We start from the raw sequence: 22,382 nt of genomic DNA on the forward strand, positions 1-22,382 counted from the left end.
TGTGCTTTTGGATCTACACACTGTATATAGTTTCATTTAAGTATAATATTTATATAAACATTTGCTTATATTAGTTTTACTTCCAAGGGAATTTATGTATAGACAGGATTAGATAAAATATAGAGATAATATTCATAGAAAAATAATATATTTTATAGATATTTTTGCAACTCTTCCAAATCCAGTATTAATTTTGACCAATGAATATTTTCAAAATATTTTTTATCACTATTAACACTCCAAAAATTATAAGAATGAGAAAATCTTTATAATATTGGTTATACTGCACTATTAACTCTGAAATACTTGCTATATAACTATCAAGCATACTGTAGAAAACCTAAAATCCTTATTTACTTTTTAAAATCAAATGCATACTGTTATCTGTCCATCAAATAAGAATGGAAATAACATTAGGTAACAATAAATAATCAGAAAAATTGATTAACTCATTTTGTCAAATCATTTATAAAAATATTTAACAATTTTTTTTCTTTACTTCTGGTATTCTCATTTCATTAGTAATGCAGAGGTTTCTTTGGACAAAAAATAAGATTAATTTTCACTTTATAAATTCACTTTTCTACAGAAATATACAATATATGTGACTTAAAGCCCAACAAATATACATGTATAGATCTTGAATAAACAAATTTATGTCTAAGGTCCTGAAAATTTTTAATGTATTAAAAAACATTTTCACCTAATATTTGTTCACGATTAAATTTTATGTTTTCACAAGTCCTGGTCTTCATGACAATTGAAAAGTTATCCTTTTATAGCACATTTTTTATGTGTACATTATTAGTTGGGATTTGTTCTATTGCAAGGGAAATGATTCCTTATCCAAATGAGCATATGCATAAAAAATAATTTACTGCCTCATATAATAGTATAAGGGTGGATATAGCTTCAGGTGTGGGTTTTTTCATGACTCAAATGGTCACTAGAATCTTTTCCCAAGTTTGCATTTTTTACCCACAAGTCCCGATTTAAATCATCACAATATCCAGTTCACAACATAAGGGAGGATCTGATGGCTTACACATACTTCTTCCCTCTTGATTGCCCTGAATTAGGCACACACCAATAGCTGAGCCTATCTCTGTAGCCCCCAAAATGGAATGACTTGATTATCATCCATCGAAGATTATTCCCTTAGCTCCTAGGGGTACAGTCAGATTTATACACAGGATATGGACTAAGAAAATAGTAATCAGTGATATCAGAATTAGATGATCAGGAGGAGGAGACATTCCAGGAGGCAATGACAAGATAGCTAAGACTGTCTTGATTTTCATTTTTTATATGACTTCAGGGGATTAAGTTAAATATCAATATTTGGTCATAAATCAGTGTGTATAACTCAAGTTCCAATTAAGGAATTAAATTAACTTTTTATTGATCTGTAGTAAAGACATTAAATTGACATGCCATGCACAAGGACTAAACACATCCTCCTTTTTTATTAAAGTATTCAAGTACTTACAAAAGTAGAGCTAGAGCATAATTCCCCTATTGTACTCAGCTCTCAGCTTCAACTTTAAACAATTCATAGCAAATCATGTTTTATCTCTGCCCCATATCTCTTCCTTACTTCATCACTGTACAGTTTTCTTAAAAGTTAGTCATAACATTACTTCACCCACAAACATTACATAAATTATATAATTTGACCTATAAGAGTGGTAGGAATTTTACCTTCAGGGAATTTAAAAATGTTTAAATATGGTTATTAAATACTCAGTATTGAACAAGGTTAGAAACAGACATAGCTGATATGTATTCTATATCATATTTCACTGTAGTCTTCATACAATGATACCTACTCTGATTTCTGATCATGAAACATTTAAACTGGAAAGATACAACAAACAACATTAATATTTACATGCTCTTTATATCTCATTTTTTTAATGGATTCTAATATCTAGAATAAATATTGCCAAATTATTAGAAGATGCTATTTACATTTATTTAAGAGGTAACAATTACAGCTTAAACACGTGATTGTTTGAAATGTATTTGTAAACATTTATTTGAAAACTTAATATAAAATACTTCATCTTTCTTATATGTAAAATGGTTATTTTGAATCAGAGAGACCTAAATTGATTAGGTCAGAGACCTAATTGATTAGTCATGGAGTCCTGGAAAAGTCGTATATAGTCTGAGCCTTGGGCTAGTCTTCTCATTGAGGAATATTATGTTTACGTTGTTGGAATGTCTGTAGAACTAACAATATTGGAGAATCTAGAAAAGTGTCTAACTGAAAGCAGTTTATAAGAAACAAAATTTATTTCAAAATTATAGTTGAGTTAAATAGCTGAGTCCATTAAAATATAAATAATAATTCATTTATTATGTAAATACTACTAATAAATTGGGGTTGATGTGTTAAAACATGCAAGACTGAATGGAAAAAGAGGGTGGAGAAGACAACACTGTTGAAACTGATCAAAGTTCTACTAACAGGGCTAATATTTTCCAATTTTTCATAAGTTATTTGATTTGGAAATTCTTTAATGTAAAAATGATACACATGAAAACTTTTTGCTTTCAGCTCAGCTTCTCTCAATATGAAACTCAAACATATGAAGTATTTCATGAAATTATTTTAAATACTTTTTGACAATGAGAACAAAAAAGGGAAGGGCCATGAATATAAGAACATCAGTTGTTATAAGTATATTTGCAAATATGATCCATGATACTTGATCAATAGAAATACATTCATAAATATTCAGAACTGGAAGTGACCTTAATTTTTATTGCAACCATCTAATTTTACCAGTTTAAAATGCCAAAGCTCAGAGAGATTAAATTGCCCTAGTTATGTCTCGAGTATATGGTAGAAAATGCAATCAATCAATCAACTAATTAAAATAAAACCATTTTCCTAACATGCATACTATTGCACCAGTTTACAGTGCAGTAACATTGCCAATATGTTGCAGAGTTTTTGTTAAGCTCAAATGAATTAATTAGGGCATGCTCAGAAGAATGTCTTGCTCATAGGAAAATCTCAGTACACTTTAGAGTTGATGGAGGTAATGATGATATTGATGATGATCGAAATTGTGACAACTATGAGAAACAGTCCCATCACAACAGGAATCCTCCTGCTCACGTGCTGTATCAGTACACTTGATGCCAATGTATATGTGTGTGGTAAATTGCTTAATGGCCACAAATTCCTTTCAGCCCAGTATGCATATCACTTTGTAACTTGGCATTGCTGATCCATCCAGCTGGCAGGCCTTCTGATTTTCTTCAATCAGCTAAATCTGATGGAACTAATATTGTGTGATTTCTGCAGTCTAGGCCACAAGAGACCCCTTGGCATCTGCACATTTGCCATCTTTAACATTTCCCTGAGATGGCCATGTATGGAAGGCAACGAGGAGCTTAATGGAGAATGAGAGGCCAAGTGGTACAGCAAATAACAGCCAGTTCCATCTGTCAGGGTGACTGTGTCCATCTTATATGTTCTATTCCAGCCCACTCTCCAGCTGACTACAGTCACTCAGCCAATGCAACAGAATTCATGAGAAACATTTTCATTGTTGTGTAAACCACTAAATTTTAGGATAGTGTGATACATAGCAATAGATTAATAGATTCAAGAGAAGCTTGATTTTCATTAACTTTATTTTGATATGATTTTTAAAGTCTATACTTTTTAAGCAGAAAATTACATTTATCTTTTCTAAATCACAGTGACACAGCAGACAGCTGAATAAAAATTTATGTTTTTGGCAAAGTGTTTACTTATTTACTCTGGCATGGATATGAATCAATAATAATAAATACATATAATGTAACACTTTATAACAAACACCTTTTACAATAAAAATATAAGTGAATTCAACTTAAATGGCTTTCTACTATGTCACTTTTTTCAGGGCCAGAACAGTTGAAATGTATCGGAGAAATGTAAAGGATAGTTAACAGTATACATTATGTAAACATATTGTTAGCTAAGCAGCTTTCTATTGCATATGAAGTATTGACGTTATTCAAAAGAATCTATAATGTAGTGGTTGAACTTTTCAACATAAATGTTTTATTTTAGAAGAGCTTTCAATTCACAAAGAAGTTGTGAATATAACATAGAGTTATCATATAACCCAAACCCAATGTCCCCTGTTATTGATGTTGTATATATGAGTGTACCCTATATATAAACAATCAATATATGCAATGTTGTATATTGTAATGTTGTATAAGAAATGTAACTTATGTTACTAATTTACGCTTCTTAAAACTAATGCCCCAATATTGAGATATTAAGCAAAGTCCATGCTTTATTCAGACTTTAGTTTTACCTAATTTCCTTTTTCTGTTCCAAGATTTCATTCAGGACATTACATTACATTTAGTCTCCATGTCTCCTTAGGCTTTCTTCCTGTGATAGTTCCTCAGACTTTTATTGTGTCTGAAGTTGCGAGTAGTACTGGTTACATATTCTGTAGACTCTTCCTCCATTGGAATTGCTCTGATGTTTTTCTTATTAGTTTGGGGTTATGTGTTTTTAAAAGGAAGATCACAGGCTAAAGTTCCATTTTATCATGTACCAGGAGTAAATGCTGTCAAGATGATATATTACTGAAGGTGTAAAATTTGATCACCTGGCTGAGGTAGCATTTTTCAGATTTCTCCACTGCAAAGTTACTCCCCTACCCTCAACACCCTCTTGCCTTTCATACTGTACACTTTGAAAGGAAGTCACAGTGCACAAATTTAAGGAGTGGATAATTATGCTTCTTCACCCTGAGAATAGAATATCCACACAAATTATTTGAAATTCTTTTTGTGCTTGTGAGGTTTGTTTCTTCTGCCTCATTCATTCATTCAATTATGACCCATCAGTATGGACTCACGTATACTTATTTTACACCTTGGGTTATAATCCAATACTACTTTATTCATTTTGTTGTTCACTTGGCTTCTGTGTCCCTTTGACGTACCCAAAAACCCATGTAGGGTTTTTGTCTCTTTTGTTCTTGTTTACTGAGTACTGTCTTAATTTCTGTCACTACGAGATATTCCAGGCTCATCTTGAATATTTCCTGCCTCAGTCCCAGAACCATTCTTCTAAAGGAGCCCTGCTTCCTTTAATTGGAGACTGCTATTAGAAATCAAGATCTGGACTCTACGAGTGGTTGTCATTACTTCTAGGCGCTCTAGAGCAACGAAATATATGTGTGTATACTAACCTGTGCATGTGCACACACGTATAAATATATACATCACCACCTTTTTCTATATTCAACTAAAAATGTATTCATATTGATATCTCAAAGTCCAACTGATTTCCACATGGATTACTCAAACCCTTTTTAATTTCTTACTTACAAGTAACTACCACTCCAATAGTGGGAAAAGTGACCCCCATCATACGTCTTTCATATAAAATCAGTTACAGAATACAGACAGCCCTCGACTTAACAATGGTTCAATTTACAATTTTTCAGTCTTATGATGGTGTGAAAATGATATTCATTTAGTAGAAAATGTACTTTGAACTTTGATCTTTTCCTGGGCTAGCAATATGCGGTAGATACTCTTTGGTGATGCTGAGCAGTGCCAGCCACACCTCCCAGCCAGCCGTGAGATCACAGTGTAAACAACTGATAGATTTGCAACCATTATATACCAATACAAACATTGTGTTTTTCAGTTTCAGTATACTACTCAATAAATTATTTGACACTTTATTATAAAATAAGTTTTGTGTTAGATGATTTTGCTCAACTGTATGCTAAATCTAAGTGTTCTGATCATGTTTAAGGTAGGCTAGCCTCTACTCTGCTGTTTGTGGGTTAGGTGTATTAAATGTGTTTTCAACTTAACATTTTCAACTTACAATGGGTTTATAGGGATTTTTCCCATTGTCAGTTGAGGTAGATCTGTACATTTATAGTAGTATTAGAATTGTTAACTTGTACCCTCATGGGAAATAGTTTTACCAGCTAGAGTACAGTGGTTATGAGCAACTCTTTTAATTAATTTGTATACAGCCTTTAGTGTTACAGATTCAACTCATTCCAAATAACTTAGACTTAGGTCTGCATCTTTTTCACCACCCCATTCAGTGAGGTTGTTTCATATATTTGTAATAGATTATTTTGTAACATACTGCATTGCATACTGGGATTCCCCAACCTCCTCAATGATTAAAAAAAAAATTGTATGCCTAAATGTTTGTTCTTTGTGCTATAGAATTTTATGGGCTTTGACATTACATAATGAAATATCTCAACCATTACAGTGTCGTATAGAATAAACTCACTACCAAAAATAAAAATTCCGCTGTTTTACCAATACAACCATCCCTCTTCCCTCAAACCCCTTGTGATTTCTTATCTGATTACAGTTTCTGATTATTTCAGAATCTCATGTAATGGAGATCCTGCAATATGTAGCATTTTCCAACTTACTTTTTTCTGTTAGCAGTATGCACTTAACATTCATCCATGTCTCTTTGTGACTTGATAACTCATTTTTTTAAATCATTGACTTTTAAAAATATTCGATCAGTTAGATGTACATCCTATACAACGAAATATTATTTATTTTTTTAACTATTGAAGGGCGTCTTGGTAACTTACATTTTGGGTGATTATGAATAAAGCAGCTATAGATATCCATATGCCAATTATTACGTCCAAAGTTTCAAATCCATTGGGTATATACTCAGGAACATGGATGCTAAATTGTAGGGTAAGAATATATTTATTTTTGTAAGAAGTTGCCAAATTGTTTTACAAGGTGGCTATACCATTTTTGCATTCACATCAGAAAATAATGAGTCCCTTTTCCTCCAGAATTTAGCCAGCGATTGATAATATAATTTTAAAATTTTATCTTAGCTATTCTAGGTTTACAGTGGTATCTCACTGTTTCAATTTACATTTCCTTAATGAAAAATGATGTTAGGGAAGTGTAATTAGCACCTTTAGGGAAAAAATAATGAGCATCTTCTCATATTCATGTTTGCTAACCATATATTCTCTTTGGTGAGGTATCAGTTGAGTTTTGGGGTTTTTTTCCCATTTTAATCTTTTTTTTTGGTCTTATTTTTGATTTTTAAGAGTTTTCTTTTTATTTGAAAGAGGAAGTTTTGAGCTGTCTGGAGTAGGAGGAGTGGACTTTCCCAGGTGAGAAAAGTATGAAGTCTTTTCTCCTGGAGATTAAGCTTTTACTTTGAAGAATGTTCTGCTTATTTTACAATAATTACCTTTCTCCTTTTTCAGCCAGAGCTATGAGGGAGGGGGGGAAAAGGAATCTTTCTTTGCTTTTTATCATGATATGCTTGTGAAGTTACTGGAAGTCAAACCTGTGAAAGTAAAAATGCGTCTGTGGGAGGTGAAACCCACAAATGTGTGGGGGACTGCATCTCCCAGGAGTTTCTCACTCTCACACTAGTCCATGCTCAGACTCCATAAAGTTGTTTAAATTACGATTTAAGTCTTCTTCGCAAGCTGTGGCTCTAGGGTTTCTGCTTCAGGTGAGCAGATCTCTCCTGTGATTCTTTATATTTTCCCTTCAGAATTTATGATGGTTGTTGGTTCTGTGATCATAGTTCTTTGAGGAGTCCAAAAAGTTGTTCAATTTCAATTTAATTTTTTTTATTGTAAGGATACTTTTGATAATTTCAGAGCTCTTTGCATATTACAGCTGAAATCAGAAATCCAGTGTTGAAATTAAAAAAAAAAAAAAGCCCTGATACTCTTTTCATGAAGAGAAAAAAGAATATTACTAGTATTGAAAATATTTTAACCTATTAAAATATAATTTATTCAAATTGTCAAAAATGTCTTTTGCATTAATAAGTTGGGTTAGGTATTTTTTATTAGATTATTTACATTTGAACATAAAAAATGATTACCTATATGGAAACCTTTAATAAGTTGAATTTAAAGAAACTTTGATTCTTTTAAGAAGGCCAACTAGTAACAATATCCATTTTGCTAGCCAAAATGGATGAATAAATTAATCTCAATCTCTTTTTAATTCAAGGGATCTATTTGTGACAGCAGTGGGTATCCAGGTTATGCCCTTGTGGTTTATGACTTTTAATACCTTGTATTTATGTTGTCAAAGCCATTTCAGTATTATAATTGCTTTTACAAATTTTATGCCATGTAGAAGTACTGTGAAGAATATTTAGAAATACACTTCTGATATTTACATTTTTTATATTGAAATTGTTTGTATTTGGATGTTCTAACTTTGTACTGTAAACTTTATGCAAATAATTGCATGGGTTGGAAATTTTACTAATTAGTAAAGACCCAATAAAAGACCTCTTGTAAAAAGCAGAAAGACTACACAGGTGAATAGATTTTGGTTTAAAAAAGCTTATAAATTATAGCTATAAATAAGATAGTATATGTTACTCTTGAAATCTTACCTTACTATAACAAGTTCATAAGAATTTTTCATTAATTTATTCCTTGAGGGTAGAAATAAGTTTTCTTCAGGCATTTTTCATTATCTTTGTTGAAGTACAAGAAAAATGAATCAGGGTAATAACTTATATGAAAGGATCCAGATTACTCTGTGAGCTAAATGAATACAGACCAAATCTTTAATCTTTGAGTATTCATGTTTACTGAAGAATTGTTACATAGTATACCCTTAATAAATGTTGATTGAATAAAAGAATGAACTGATTGAGCTATTAGAAAATATATTTCTATTCCTCCATCTCAAAATGAGGAAATACATTACAGTAAGCTAAGAGTTCCTAAATAATATTATTATGGAAGGTAAAATACCCCAACTGTGCTATGCATATAATTGCATATTAAGAGTTCGTTTTCTCTAGAAACCGTTAAATTAGTTCAAGAAATTTACCTTTAATGCAAGAGAAATGAAAAATCTTAGATTCTAGAAAAAAATTGAAAATTAAAATTTTACTGGAAAAATCAACAAAAACATGATTTTGTCTTATGTAAAACAGTATAGTGAGCAATGGAAAAAAAGATTCATATGGAAAGTTAAAATGTTAACATTCATTTCTCGGTGACTAACAGAGCAAATAGATCTTAAAAAGTGAGTTAAAATATTTCAGGGCACTTTCTCTAAGGTAAATATATTTAACAACTGTATATTACCAGAAAGGAAAGGAAATACATTCCAGGGGCCATTTAATCATAGGTTACTCCTATGGTAAAATATTCCCATTGGTTATTTAATATTACCTCAAATCATATCTGGTGAAATGGGACATGTAATTCCATGGACAACCTGGTCAAGTGAGAACAAAATGTAAAGTTTGTCTGAAATTGCAAAGATTATTTCTGATGGGGTACCAAAATGAGAAATTCAGAGAGAGCTTGAAGTGAAGATGTTGATTCAAGTAGGGAAGACTCAAATAGGAAAGAAAAAGGCACTCAGACTCTTCTGACTTATTTTGTAATGTTCTCAGTCTAATTCATATTCTAATTGCTATTTGGAATAATACTGTTTGATAGTATAAATTTAATTTTGATAAAAAACAACAACAACACTGATATTGATGATCAGATATATTGTAGAATCGAATTAAAACCTACAAATTAAGTTCTTTTAGTAGAAGCTTATTGGCCAGTAGAAGAACTATTAACTATTGATTAGTTAATAACCAATTAATTGTTATATTGAATTAATCTATTGATACCTTTCATAAAGTTCAAAAATCAAAATAAAAGAATTGTCAAGCTTTTACAAGATTAGTAAAAACTTTGTACTGGTAAACTGAAATACTTTTTTTTTTTTTTTTGGGGTGGGTATGCGGGCCTCTCACTGTTGTGGCCTCTCCCGTTGCGGAGCACAGGCTCCGGACGCACAGGCTCAGCAGCCATGGCTCACGGGTCTAGCCGGTCTGCGGCATGTGGGATCTTCCCGGACCGGGGCACGAACCCATGTTCCCTGCATCGGCAGGTGGACTCTTAACCACTGCACCACCAGGGAAGCCCTGAAATACTTCTTTAAAGCAATATATGCATCTCATTTGACACAAATGATTCTTATTTTCATGAGTATCCTTTTGCTTTTATATTCTATAAATTGTGCAAAAGATACCAGAAAAGAAATAATCATGAGCAAATTATAATGACAAAACCTTGGCCAAGAGTTAGAGCTTGAATTGTAGAGATACTGTAGATTATCTGAGTACGAGAAGCTCTATCTTTATCTCTGGGCATGTGTAGATGTCTCGTTATTAATTCTTGTCCAAGGTAAGGACAATGGAATTTATATGCTGCTTAAGGACTTAAGCTCTCCTGGCAACCCCAGAGGTCAGTTTCTTTACTGATGGCTTGCAAATGGTCTGTGTCCCAATTGTACCTCTGGAATTTTAATTTCTGAAGTTGATTGAGTGCCCACACAGAGAGATCAGTGCTATTGAAAAAAGAACTTATTAGTTACAGTTCTCAAGAGGAGAAAGCATGCCTTGCCATGCAGGTCCACATGGAGAAGCACCAGGCTTGATTATGAAGCAGAAGGAACAAGGAAAGCATGACCTAGACCTTTATTATTATGTTTTCTGTGGGAAAGGTAAGGCAGGGAATGGAAATGGCTTAGAATTGGCCAGTCTGAATAATGTCTTTGGGCACTAGGCTATAGTATTCATCTCTTGTGGTCTGATATCAGGCCCTGGCATGATTTAGGGTAGGGGAAATACTGGCTTGGTGTGTGAGAGATAAAGGAGGTGGCTGGGGTATAACTTGGAGTTGGTTTTCTTGCATATGAAAGGTGTGTTCACAGTGAAATTGGTATCTTGGAAATTAGCTACCTTTGGGAGGGGCAGTCTCTCCCCAACCAACTAACACTCCCCCACCCCAAATATCAAAGCACCATAAGATATGGAAAATAAAAAGCATGATTAATACAGTCCAACCAACTAGAAAAGTCTGGCTTGATCTGATGGCCAAAGGGACTTAAATATACCTACTGAAAGTTTTTCCCTTTGAGTTCTCCCAAAGCCAAGATCCTGGTCCTAGATATTGACATAGATAACATCCCAACCTGGAGACAGTCTACTCTACTCCAGCCCAACCCCTGGTATACTTGCATGTTGATGTCGCTTAGTTCTCCAATGCTTTCCAGTCCTCTCTTTTGCTGCACCATATCCTTTGCCTTTAAATAAAAGCCTTATACAAGTATTTTTTGTGGGATCTGGTGGGTTCTTTCATATATATAAAATAAAAATTAAATCATGCATATGATATGTGAACTTGAAAATATAGCAAAAGAAAGTATCCAAATTGAGGCTCAAAGGGAAAAACTAAAATATGAGAAAATGAAAGATCCTCACTCTCATGGGGAAAAAAATCAAGCAGCAAATGGAGTAACTGGAGACCTAGAAGAGAAAAAAAGGGGAATGTAGAAAAGAGCATCAAAAACAACTTAAATAATGGCTTAGAGTTTTGTAAGTTTAATGAAATCAGTAAACTAAAAACCCAAGAAACTCACTGAAGCAGAAACGGGACAATCAGCAAGGCACAACATATTTGAATTGTGCAAACCAATGCTAGAAATAATCCTAAAGCATTTAGAGATTTATGTTCCTGGTGATATAAGGTAAGAAATTATGTAGACTTTTCCTCAGAAACGATGTAACACAGAAGAAAACAGAATTGTATCTATAAAGGACAGGAACAAACATGTAAACCAAAAAACAATAGTTAACTATAATTCTATATCCAGCTAAATAATCTTTTGAAAAATAAGGTAAAATAAAAATATTTCAGAATTGAAAAGCTGATAAAATTCATCAGCCAACTTGCACTATTAGAAATATTAAACATAGTTCTTCAAGTGAATAGAAAATCATACAAGTGAAAAATTGAATATACACAAAGTAACAAAGAGTACTAAATAAGGTAAATATATGGAGAGAGATATATAAGACATTTTTATAATGTTTACTATTTTCAAGTGGTAATATATTATTAAAAGAATAATTAAAACAATGTGTTATGTGATCTGTGACATAGGTAGAAGTGACAACGCAGTATAGTAGGAGAAAATTAAGATGTATATGGTATAGCAATATTAAAATATATTTTGTTAATTTAAGGATGCATCTTGCAGATTCCTAGAAGAAAATTATTATAAAAAGAGGTATGGATAATAAGTAGCATTTTAGTATTCTAAAATGGAATGCTAAAATTGCTCAGTTAATCCAAGTGATGTTAGGAAAAGAAAAAGGAAAAAAAAGAACAAAGACTAGATGGTGCAAATAGAAAACATATATAGCAAGATGGTGGACTTTAATCCAAACGTAGAGATAATTTAAATGGTCTAAATACTCTAAATAAAAGGCAGATTGTCCAATTGGATAAAAAGCATGACCTAACAACATGCTATCTAGAGGAAACCTGCATTGAGTATAAATACATAGCTGGGTAAAAAGTAAAAAGGTGAAAAAACTATAATATGTTAAAAATAATCCTAAGAAGACTGGAAGAACTATATTAATATTAGACCATGTATTCTTTTAGACAAACCATATTTCTAAAGAGGGACATTCATGATTATAAAAGTGATAATTCATCAATAAAATGAAATATACTTAAATATGTATGTTCCTCTTAAGAGTTTCAAACATATAAACGGTAGAAATGGAAAATTTTCCTCTTCACTTCTAGGTTCTTTGGCTGGTCTAACAATTAAATTGACATAAGACAGATTAACAGGAGAAAAGCAAATTTAATTTTGTACAAATGGGAGCCCATAAAGATGAGACTCCCCAAGCTAACCAAAGCTGGCATCTTTTATACCTTTTAGACAAGGAAACAATAATTTGTGAGAAATTGACAAAACAAAGGGCTTTGGGCTTTGGGTAGTAAATTAGTGAAAAAAGTAACAGGTTTGTTTATGCAGCCTTTTCAGCCTTGAATTCCCTAACTTTAGCTATAAGGATACCTTCTACCTTCCTGATATAGGGAAGGTTGTTTCACATGGGAGATTTATTTCCTACTTTCAGGGGAATAAAGGAGGATCAGAGTGTCCTTTTTGCATGGTTGTTTCTTAGTAATTTTAATTCAAAATAATCAATGTGCCAAAGTGGCATACTTTGGGGTGTCATATTCTGCTCTCCTTTAAGACAAATTACTGGCAAAACTGAAAGGAGACCTAGATATATCCATAGTTATAAGTGGAAGTTTCAATTCCTATCTCAACTCCTATCTCAAATAGACTGTGAGTGCACATGGAATATTAATCTACATAGACAATATATATGGGCCATAAAAATATCCCAATAAATTTCAAAGAATTAAAGTCAAATATATATTTCTCAGACCACTAAAGAATTAAGTTGCCTAAAATAATAAAATAATGATCACTTAAATAATACTTATGTATAGCCCATGGGCCAAAGAAGAAATCAAAATAATAAGTATAAAATATTTTAAATTGAATGGAATAAACAACTTATCAAAAGTTGTTGGATTCCCCTAAAGCAGTGCTTCATGAATATAAATTTTAAAATTAATTACATATAAGTAAATGCTTACATTTGTAAAAAAGAATTATCTAGAATCAGTGATCTAAGCTTTAACCTTAGATAGGCAGAACAAAAAGAACAAATCAAGCACAAAGTATGTAAAAGGAAAGAAATAATAAAAGTAAGAGCAGAATATGAATTAAAATAGAGAACTTATTAAATCAATGATAGATTTTTGAAAATGTCATTAAAATGGATAAATTTCTAGCTAGACCAGTCCCTTTCACACAAAATTTTTGAAAGATTTAAACTCTATTTTTAAAGGTTTTTTTTTTTAATGTAACTGATCTTATATATCTGACTTTGCTAACTATATGTTTGGAAGAAATCCTCAAATAATTTTTGTAGGCCTTGATTTTCTTACAAAACTACATTTGAGACAGTGTGATTTAAATTAATGGCAGAAAAGAACAAAACATCACACTAACAATGTCAAGAAGAAATCATCCTGTATGTCCTGCAGATACAGAGAATATTGGGAACAATTTCTTGCTACTGACTTTGCTTAGAAGAAATGGGCATGGGAATGTAAACTAGCACAGCCACATTGAAAACAGTGTGGAAGTTCCTCAAAAAAATAGAGCTGCCACATGATCCAGCAATTTCACTTCTGGGTGTTTATCCTAAAGAAATGAAATCCCTGTATCAAAAGGACCTCTACCCTCATCTTCATTGCGTCATTTCAGATAACTATATAGTCAACTATGAAAAGAAGGAAATACTGCTATTTACAACAACACTGATGAACCTTGAGGGCATTACGCTAAGTGAAAAAATAGAAGGTAGCAAGTAATCATATGTCCAAAAACTGCAGCCATTAAAATACAGAACAATCTCCTAGATACACCATTTAGTGGAACAAGCAAAGTGCAGAAAGGTGTGAAACATTTGTGTAAAATTTTTGAAAGTATGTGTATCTGTTGTTTGTTTTCCACTGGACCCGTATATAGGAAACTATTAACTGTTGCCACCTTTGGAGAGAGTTTAGAGATTTGGGGATCAGAGGGTAGGAAGAAGAGATTTTCATTTTTCATTCCTTTTGGTATTGTTTCATTTTTACAAACCATGTGCCTGTGTTATTTTTCACGTGCATTATTTTTATTTTTAAAAAATATAAAATAAATGAAGTATAATCAAAAACTAAAAAAAAAAATTTATGTTCTTCTATGTGGTTTCTTGTATTTAACACTATACTTTATTTGAAATTTACCTCAGAAAAAGGTAAAGATAGGTAAAGATCTAAAATCTAAAATTATACTTTCCCAAGTTGTCAATTTTCTCAGCACCCTGTTTTCTTAATTCTTTCTCATTGATTTGCAATGCATTTTTTTAAATTTCATGTTGCTTTTATGCCCATAGTAAGGTTGGTTTTAGAGTTATTAGTTATGAGACATTGATGCTGTCTGGTTCTAGAGCCAGTACTGTGCTGTACAGTTACTGTAGTTTTAAAATACATCTTAATATACATTAAAACAACAACAACAAAAAGAACAAATTCCTATAAAACACACTGTAGAAAAACCAACACAAATAGAAATATAAAAACTGTATATTATAGTGCATGTCATATACATATACACATATATATGCATATACAAATGCCATATAGGAGCGTCTGTATTCATATATGTGTGCATGTGTGTATATACATATAATTGCCACATATATGAAAATCAATTTGTAATTTTTTAAATTACCACCAAACAAAATCACTGGTGAATTTGTCAAATATTTAAAGAATAAATATTGTAAATTCTAGACAAACTCAAACAGCAGGAGGAAAAAACAGTTATCAAGTCATTTTGCGAGGTAAGCTTGTTATTAAAAAATATACCTTATTAGGAAACAAAACTGTAGACTAATACTCTTTGTGAGCCTACTTTTTAAAATATTAGAAAATAGAATCCAGTAATAAATAATAGCATGTAATATACTGTAACAAAGTAAGCCTTACTCAGGAATTCAAAGTCAACTTAACATTCTAAAAATAATGCATGTAATTCACCATATTCATTGAATAAAGAGAAATTTATATAATCACTAAATGTAGAAAAAGCACGTGGCAATATATGAACATAGTTCTACCCAAATTGATCTATCACTTCAACATAATTCCAAACAAACTCTCAGCAAGTGTTTTTCTTAGGAAATTGAGAAGCTGATGCTAAAATTCATGTTGAAATGCAAAGGATTTTGAATGCCGACCTAATTTTGAAGAAGAACAAAATCATAACACATACTCTACCTGGTTTCAAAACTTATTACAAAGTTAAATTAACATAGACAATATGGTACTGATGTTAGGATAGACATGGATATCAATGGAACACAATAGAGTCCAAAATTTAACTTTCACATATATAATTAAATGATTTTTGACAAGAGTTCTAAGAAAATTGAATAGGGGAAAAAATACAGTTGACCCTTGAACAACCTCTGGGGTTAGGGGAACTGACCCTCACCTAGTGGAATATCCATGTATAAATTTACAGTTGGCCCTTCGTGTCCATGGTTCTGCATCTGTAAATTCAACCAGCTGTGGATCATGTAGTACTGCACTACGTATTCATTGAAAAATATCTGCATATAAGTGAACCCATGCAATTCAAACCCGTGTTGTTCAACGGTCAACTGCAGTATTTTTAATAAACAATACTACCACAATTGGATGGCTTTATGAGAAAAAATGAATTTCAATCTTGCCTAATACCACACACTGATTGTCTCAAATGGATCATAAACCTAAATGTAAAAGATAAAACTAGAAAACTTTTAAAGAAAAAACACAAAGGAAAATCTTTTTGACCTTATGAAAAACAAGGATTTCTGATTCAGGACATAAAAATAAGCATTAAAAAGGAAAAAATAGCTAAATTGTACTTAATCAAAATTAAAAAAAAAACTAATCCAAATTAAAAATTTTAAGGATGTCTTCTAAACAGAATGGTAAAATTAAAACAAATGGCACTACTAAATGAAAGCAAATGGAGGAACTGGGGCACCCAAGTATTGCTGGTGAGAACATAAAATGTTACAGCCATTTTGGAAAACAGTTTGGCAAGCTCTTACACATTTAAATAACCCAGCAATTTCAGTCCTAGGTACATATCCAGGCAAATGAAAGATTATGTTTATAAACACATTTTGCTGCCAATGCTAATAGCTTGTCCATAATAGTCCCAAACTGGAAATGCAACTAGTGTTCATCAACAGATGACTGGATAAATGGACTACTCATAAATGGATATTACATACAATAAATGTATATTCATACAATGGAATACTATTTAGCAATAAAGAGGCAGAAACTAATAATGCACAAAACAACATAATTATATCTCAAAAATCATTTTGTTGAGTGAAAGAAGCCAGATACAAAGATATTTATTATTATTGTAGAATTCTATTTCTATGCAATTTTAGAACAGAAAAAATTAATGTAATGTGAATATTTTCTATCTTAATTACAGTAGTGTAACATTAGAATGTACATTTGACAAAACATATCAAATTATAAACTTAATTGAACTTCCCTCTTGGTCCAGTGGTTAAGACTCCGTGCTTCCAATGCAGGGAGTATGGGTTCAATCCCTGGTCAGGGAACTAAGATCCCACATGCCCCATGGAGCAACCAAAAAAAGTTTGTATAAAAAAAATTATAAACAACATGTTTGCATTTTACTGTGTCAATTATATCCAAATAAAATTGATATCATGTATCAGGTGTCCCATATCTTTAAGAAATTTGGTACTATTTATAAAGGCATAATGCCACCTTCAAGGGCTTTATCACTCATCTTAGCAGCAATGTAAATTGCATTTTTATAATTTCCAGAGGATGTAGATATGCTCTTTCTTGCTCACTAATAGATATTTTTAGTCTCCATAGGAAACATAGGAAACACAGGAGACTATTTCAGCAGCTTCTCAGGAAAGCTTCCTACAGTAAAATAGTGTTTATTGCTGTTTTAGGTGGAAACATAGTTAAGTATCAGAATAGAAGTTCCTACAATCCAGTCGAGTTGCTCTCTCTTCAGAAGTTGCTATCCATTATTTTCAGACTCCAGTGACTTGGTCTTATTTATTAATCAAGTTCTCTCTGAGTCTGCTTCTTTACTTGTGCCTCTCCACTACTCTTGCCTCTAATACTAAGGGCATCTTCTACATTTGCTTATATCTTTTGTTATCTGTGTCTCATTTTTAAAATATTCCCAATACATGGTATACTTTTAAAAAAAATTATCCAATATGCTTATTATTAACTCATTATTTATATTTCATTCCATAGATTGTCTCAAGTGTTGACAGCTCTGTCTTCTTTATGATTTATGTATATGTTAATATGTATATATGACTTTATGTATATAATACATAATAGATATACAAAAAGTCTATCTCTGCAATGAGTGATTTAGAAGACAGTGTAACCTATATGTGAAAACTCTCAAGTTTTATGTAATCATTTATATAATACTGAACTGATTTCACTTTTGAAATACTCATAAGGTTTAGCTTTATATTTTTCTTTATTATAAGAATTACTAGTTATGCTGCGGTATATCCACACATACAGACTAGGACACACATAGCTAAAAACTACATGCTAACATGATAAAAAATGTCATATATATATGAAATATTATATATAGAGAGACATGTTATATAGATATGTAAAAGAAGAAGAAAATTGAGTTTCCCAAATTAAAGTAATACTTGACTGTTTTGTGGAAGACTTTTTCAGTTAGGATGTCTTATATTTTCAATTAGAATAGAGTGTCTAGCTTGTTAGGAGAGAAAATCTTTTCCAAAATATCTTTTAGAGGGATTTCTATTTATATTAGGTATACAACATCACAGAAGCAAGTTGTGCCATTCCTCCCATATTTGCAAATTTACTTCAATGTGAGTTATTTTTCATTAGAATGTCTCATCTTTCTGGCCAGTTTCCATCAGCTTTTGTGAGTTCTGATGATTCATAAGTTCCTTCCAATCCATGGAATGAACATAAAAAAAATATTAAACATCAGAAGCAGGCTAAACTCCACATAAAGGCAACATCACTTTTGTTTAAGAAATAATTTATTACCACTCTGCACTTCAAAGTAATTTTAAAAATTGACTCAGTGAACAAGTCATAATTCTTACGAAGAAGGTAAACATTGCTATACTTTTAACAAGAGTGAAAGCTAAGGCTAAGAATTTGAGTCTTCAAAAAAGATGAAAAATAATACCTGACTCTCCTTATCAGCTTTGGTTCATTATATATGACTCCAACATCTTTCTTAATACTCTATTCACAACCTATATAACCTCCTTTTAGTCAGCAGTACTAAGTGCATTAACAGATATCTCAAAGCTTGTATTTTTTCCGATATGATTCACAGCCTAACAAAATTTTGTACAGGTGGTAGATCTTCACATAAGTACACTGTCTTTGATTCACGTTATGCCAATTAAATTCAACAAACATTTTTGAGTTATAATATGTGTCAGACACTGTGGGAAATGCTTGGGATAAAACTATAAATATGTAATGCTGTTTGCTCTCAAGGGCACACAGTCAAGCGATAAAGAGAGTGATATAAGTAAATCATTGGGATAAAATGTGATGAGTACAATTTTGCCAGTATTTTCAAAATAAAATATTGACACAAATTACAAGTGATCAACTTGAATGCATAAGGTATATTTTCAAAGAAAACATGTTTTACATGGAACATAAAATAGGAGTAGGTTTTTTCCAAATGGGAGCAAAATGAGATTGGGAGATTGGTGAGCAAAGAAGTGTATTTGAGGAGGCAGAACAGCACGTGCCAAACTAGAAGTATGTTAGACAGCCAATGGGACTGCGGGGTTTTGGTCTTGACTGAAATGTAGACAATATTTATGTAGCAAAGGCAAATTAGGCAAAGGAGACATTTTGGAATGTAGCTTATGATATTCTAATAAGCCCTCAATCAGTGGTCCCACTGAGAACATTAAAAACCAATCAGGAGTAGCAAGGTCATATTTCTATTTTGATTCAATCTTTGTTGAAGATAGATAATAGATTATGAGACTGTGGATAAGGACAAGAGTGGAGCTTACTGTGCTTTAGGTGGGAGATGATGAAAATCTAAATTAAGTCATTGGTAGTTGGAAGGCGGTGATATTTAGAGATACTAACATAGTAAAATCATATAGGATTCAATGCCCCATGAGATGTGGTAGGAGAAGGGATGGAGGTTTAGGGGTCTCCTGCAATCATGGGTTAAATAAAATAAATGGTTTATTGAAAATGGAAATATAGGAGGATGAGTGAGTTGAGAAGAAAGATTATAAGCTTGATTTTGGATGTGTTGACCTGGAATCTACACATTGAAAAGCGTTTTGGGGCTTCCTTGGTGGCGCAGTGGTTGAGAGTCCGCCTGCCGATGCAGGGGACACGGGTTCGTGCCCCGGTCCGGGAAGATCCCACATGCCTCGGAGCGGCTAGGCCCGTGAGCCATGGCCGCTGAGCCTGCGCGTCCGGAGCCTGTGCTCCGCAACGAGAGAGGCCCCAACAGGCCTGCGTACCGCAAAAAAAAAAAAAAAAAAAAAAAGCATTTTGGTAATTGGCAGTTACTGTTTACTGTGCACTTGTGGATGAAATGCTTGAACAGTTTACCGAATCTGAAAGTTTTAGTGTATTAGCCTCATATTTCATTTGTATGAAAATTTTAACTAAGCAAATTATTTTTAGTTTGACTTATTAGTGCTGCCTAATACAGGTATTAAATGATTATACTGGCCCTACTGAACAAGACTTTTGTTTTGTCTATTGTTTCTAGTGTTTAATGTTTCTTTTTGATATATTATTACAGAACAGAAAAGTTGAGTGCAGGAAAATCATATTTGTTTTCAACAATTTTGAAATCACTTGGAGCTAAATTCTCTCAGGTTGGATGTGAAATGAAAAGTAAAATTTTGAAAAGCCTGACGCAAGGGAGAAAAAGGAAACATTTGTTTCCATTATAGTCAGAACTATCTTCTCACCTTCTTCCCAATGGCAATTACATTGCATCCTGTGACTGCAGAAAAGTGCTGATTTCATTAAATTAAAATTTGACATGAAAGGCTTTACAGGTAAATGCATCACTGAATGTTACTATTTCAAAAAGCAGAACTAAAGAAAAAAGTTGCTTGCATCTAATATGGCTGTGCTCCCATTGACCATAATATTAACACCTCATTAAACTGACAAAGTTTAGGAAAGGCTGAGTTCACTTCATTGCTACTGTTATTTAGCTGGTTATGAATTTCATTAAAATCATTATTGGTGAATTTTATTTATATAAATCATTGAAAAGTATGCTTTCTCTTCATGTACAATGTAACTCCCCCACCTACCAATCCAGTGCAGGCAAACAGCAACAACCTTCTCTTAATATCTGGAGGGGAAGTACAAAACTATTTTCTTACTAGATTATTTTAAGATATGAAAAGATGTTAGGTATTTGTCCCAAATCCTCAAAATGTCTTATTTTACCTGTGATACATTTTTTTAGGTAACTGCTATATCAATAAACAGAGAAGCAATCACTCATTTGGTTTAGTAAATAGCTTTAAATCTATGAATTATATTTTATATCATTAGAAAGTTATATCTGAGTAAATAAAACTGGGAAAATGAAGAGTGCTTGATGATATGATCACAGTACTTTGATTGGAACTGAGTTCCTTTAGAATTGAGATTTGATGAATACTTTATTTAAACATGCCCAGGACGGTTGAGTCATTGCAGGACTCTTAACACTCCCAGTTGAGATCTGTCTTTAGTAAGGAGACTGCCCTCTTTCTCCACTGCCATCTCTGAGGTGACATCCATTCTTCCAAGTAGAATTAATCTTAAAAGTGATTCCTTTTACTGGTTTGCTTTAATACTTTGACCTACCATAAAAACATTATAACTTGAACTGGCATGTATTTAATTTTTCAAAACTCTGTTGTTTCTTCTTGACAAGTAAAGCTATTCCTATTCAGAAAATATCCACATACCTCAGGTGACATTAAATAATGGAATCTCTACAGCACTATTACTGATCGCTGAGAAAAGACACAAATCCATCCTTACTTTGACCAAAATATATAAACACCCATTTTAAACTATATTTTTGTTTTTAAAAGCCAAAGTAAATCAACCTACACTCGTGTCACTCTGTGATCAATTTTTTTTCTTCCCCCCCCCCATAAAGAGGCCTACAGTTTCTCAAGATATCAGTAAGTAAATCCATAGCCTGGAATAGAATTCATTAATCACCTTAGATTTCTTTTTTTAACAATCACTCACACATTGTCCAAGACACCTGATCTCCTGTTTAACAAAATCACAACCAAGCGAACAAAAGTGATACAGAAATCCAACAGTGGAAAAATAAGTCCATTAGACTTGGAAAGAGATCATCATTTTCTAGCTGCTATGAGAATTTTGAAAATAGCAGACATTAAAGAGAAAAATTCTAAGACAGTATCTAGTGGCAAGTGGTGTCTCTATGGCCATAAGGCAGTGTTTCAGCCAAATGTAAATGCCAGTAAACAGAGAATAAGTGAAAGATATACTTTTCTTCATAGAAAAGCAATGAAATGGGACAAATTATACATATTTCCAATGCCTTCCCATTTTTTTCTACATGTCCACAGAAGTATATACTTGGGAACTTACTCTGTTTTTACATAAATAAAAATCCTTAGAAGCATCATTTTTTTCACTAATATTTTACAGAAATTCAGTGAAGTGAGCAAATCTCCCTCTATTCTTCCTCTGTTTATACATTTATCTTTCTTGAATTGAGTAATCAACCGCCAGCGAGAAAGTATATCTTCTCAAATAACAAAATTCACGAATACATAAACATTAAAA

This window comes from Neophocaena asiaeorientalis, unplaced genomic scaffold (assembly GCF_003031525.2).
Source record: "Neophocaena asiaeorientalis asiaeorientalis breed wild unplaced genomic scaffold, Neophocaena_asiaeorientalis_V1.1 scaffold19, whole genome shotgun sequence".
Taxonomy (NCBI): Eukaryota; Metazoa; Chordata; class Mammalia; order Artiodactyla; family Phocoenidae; genus Neophocaena; species Neophocaena asiaeorientalis.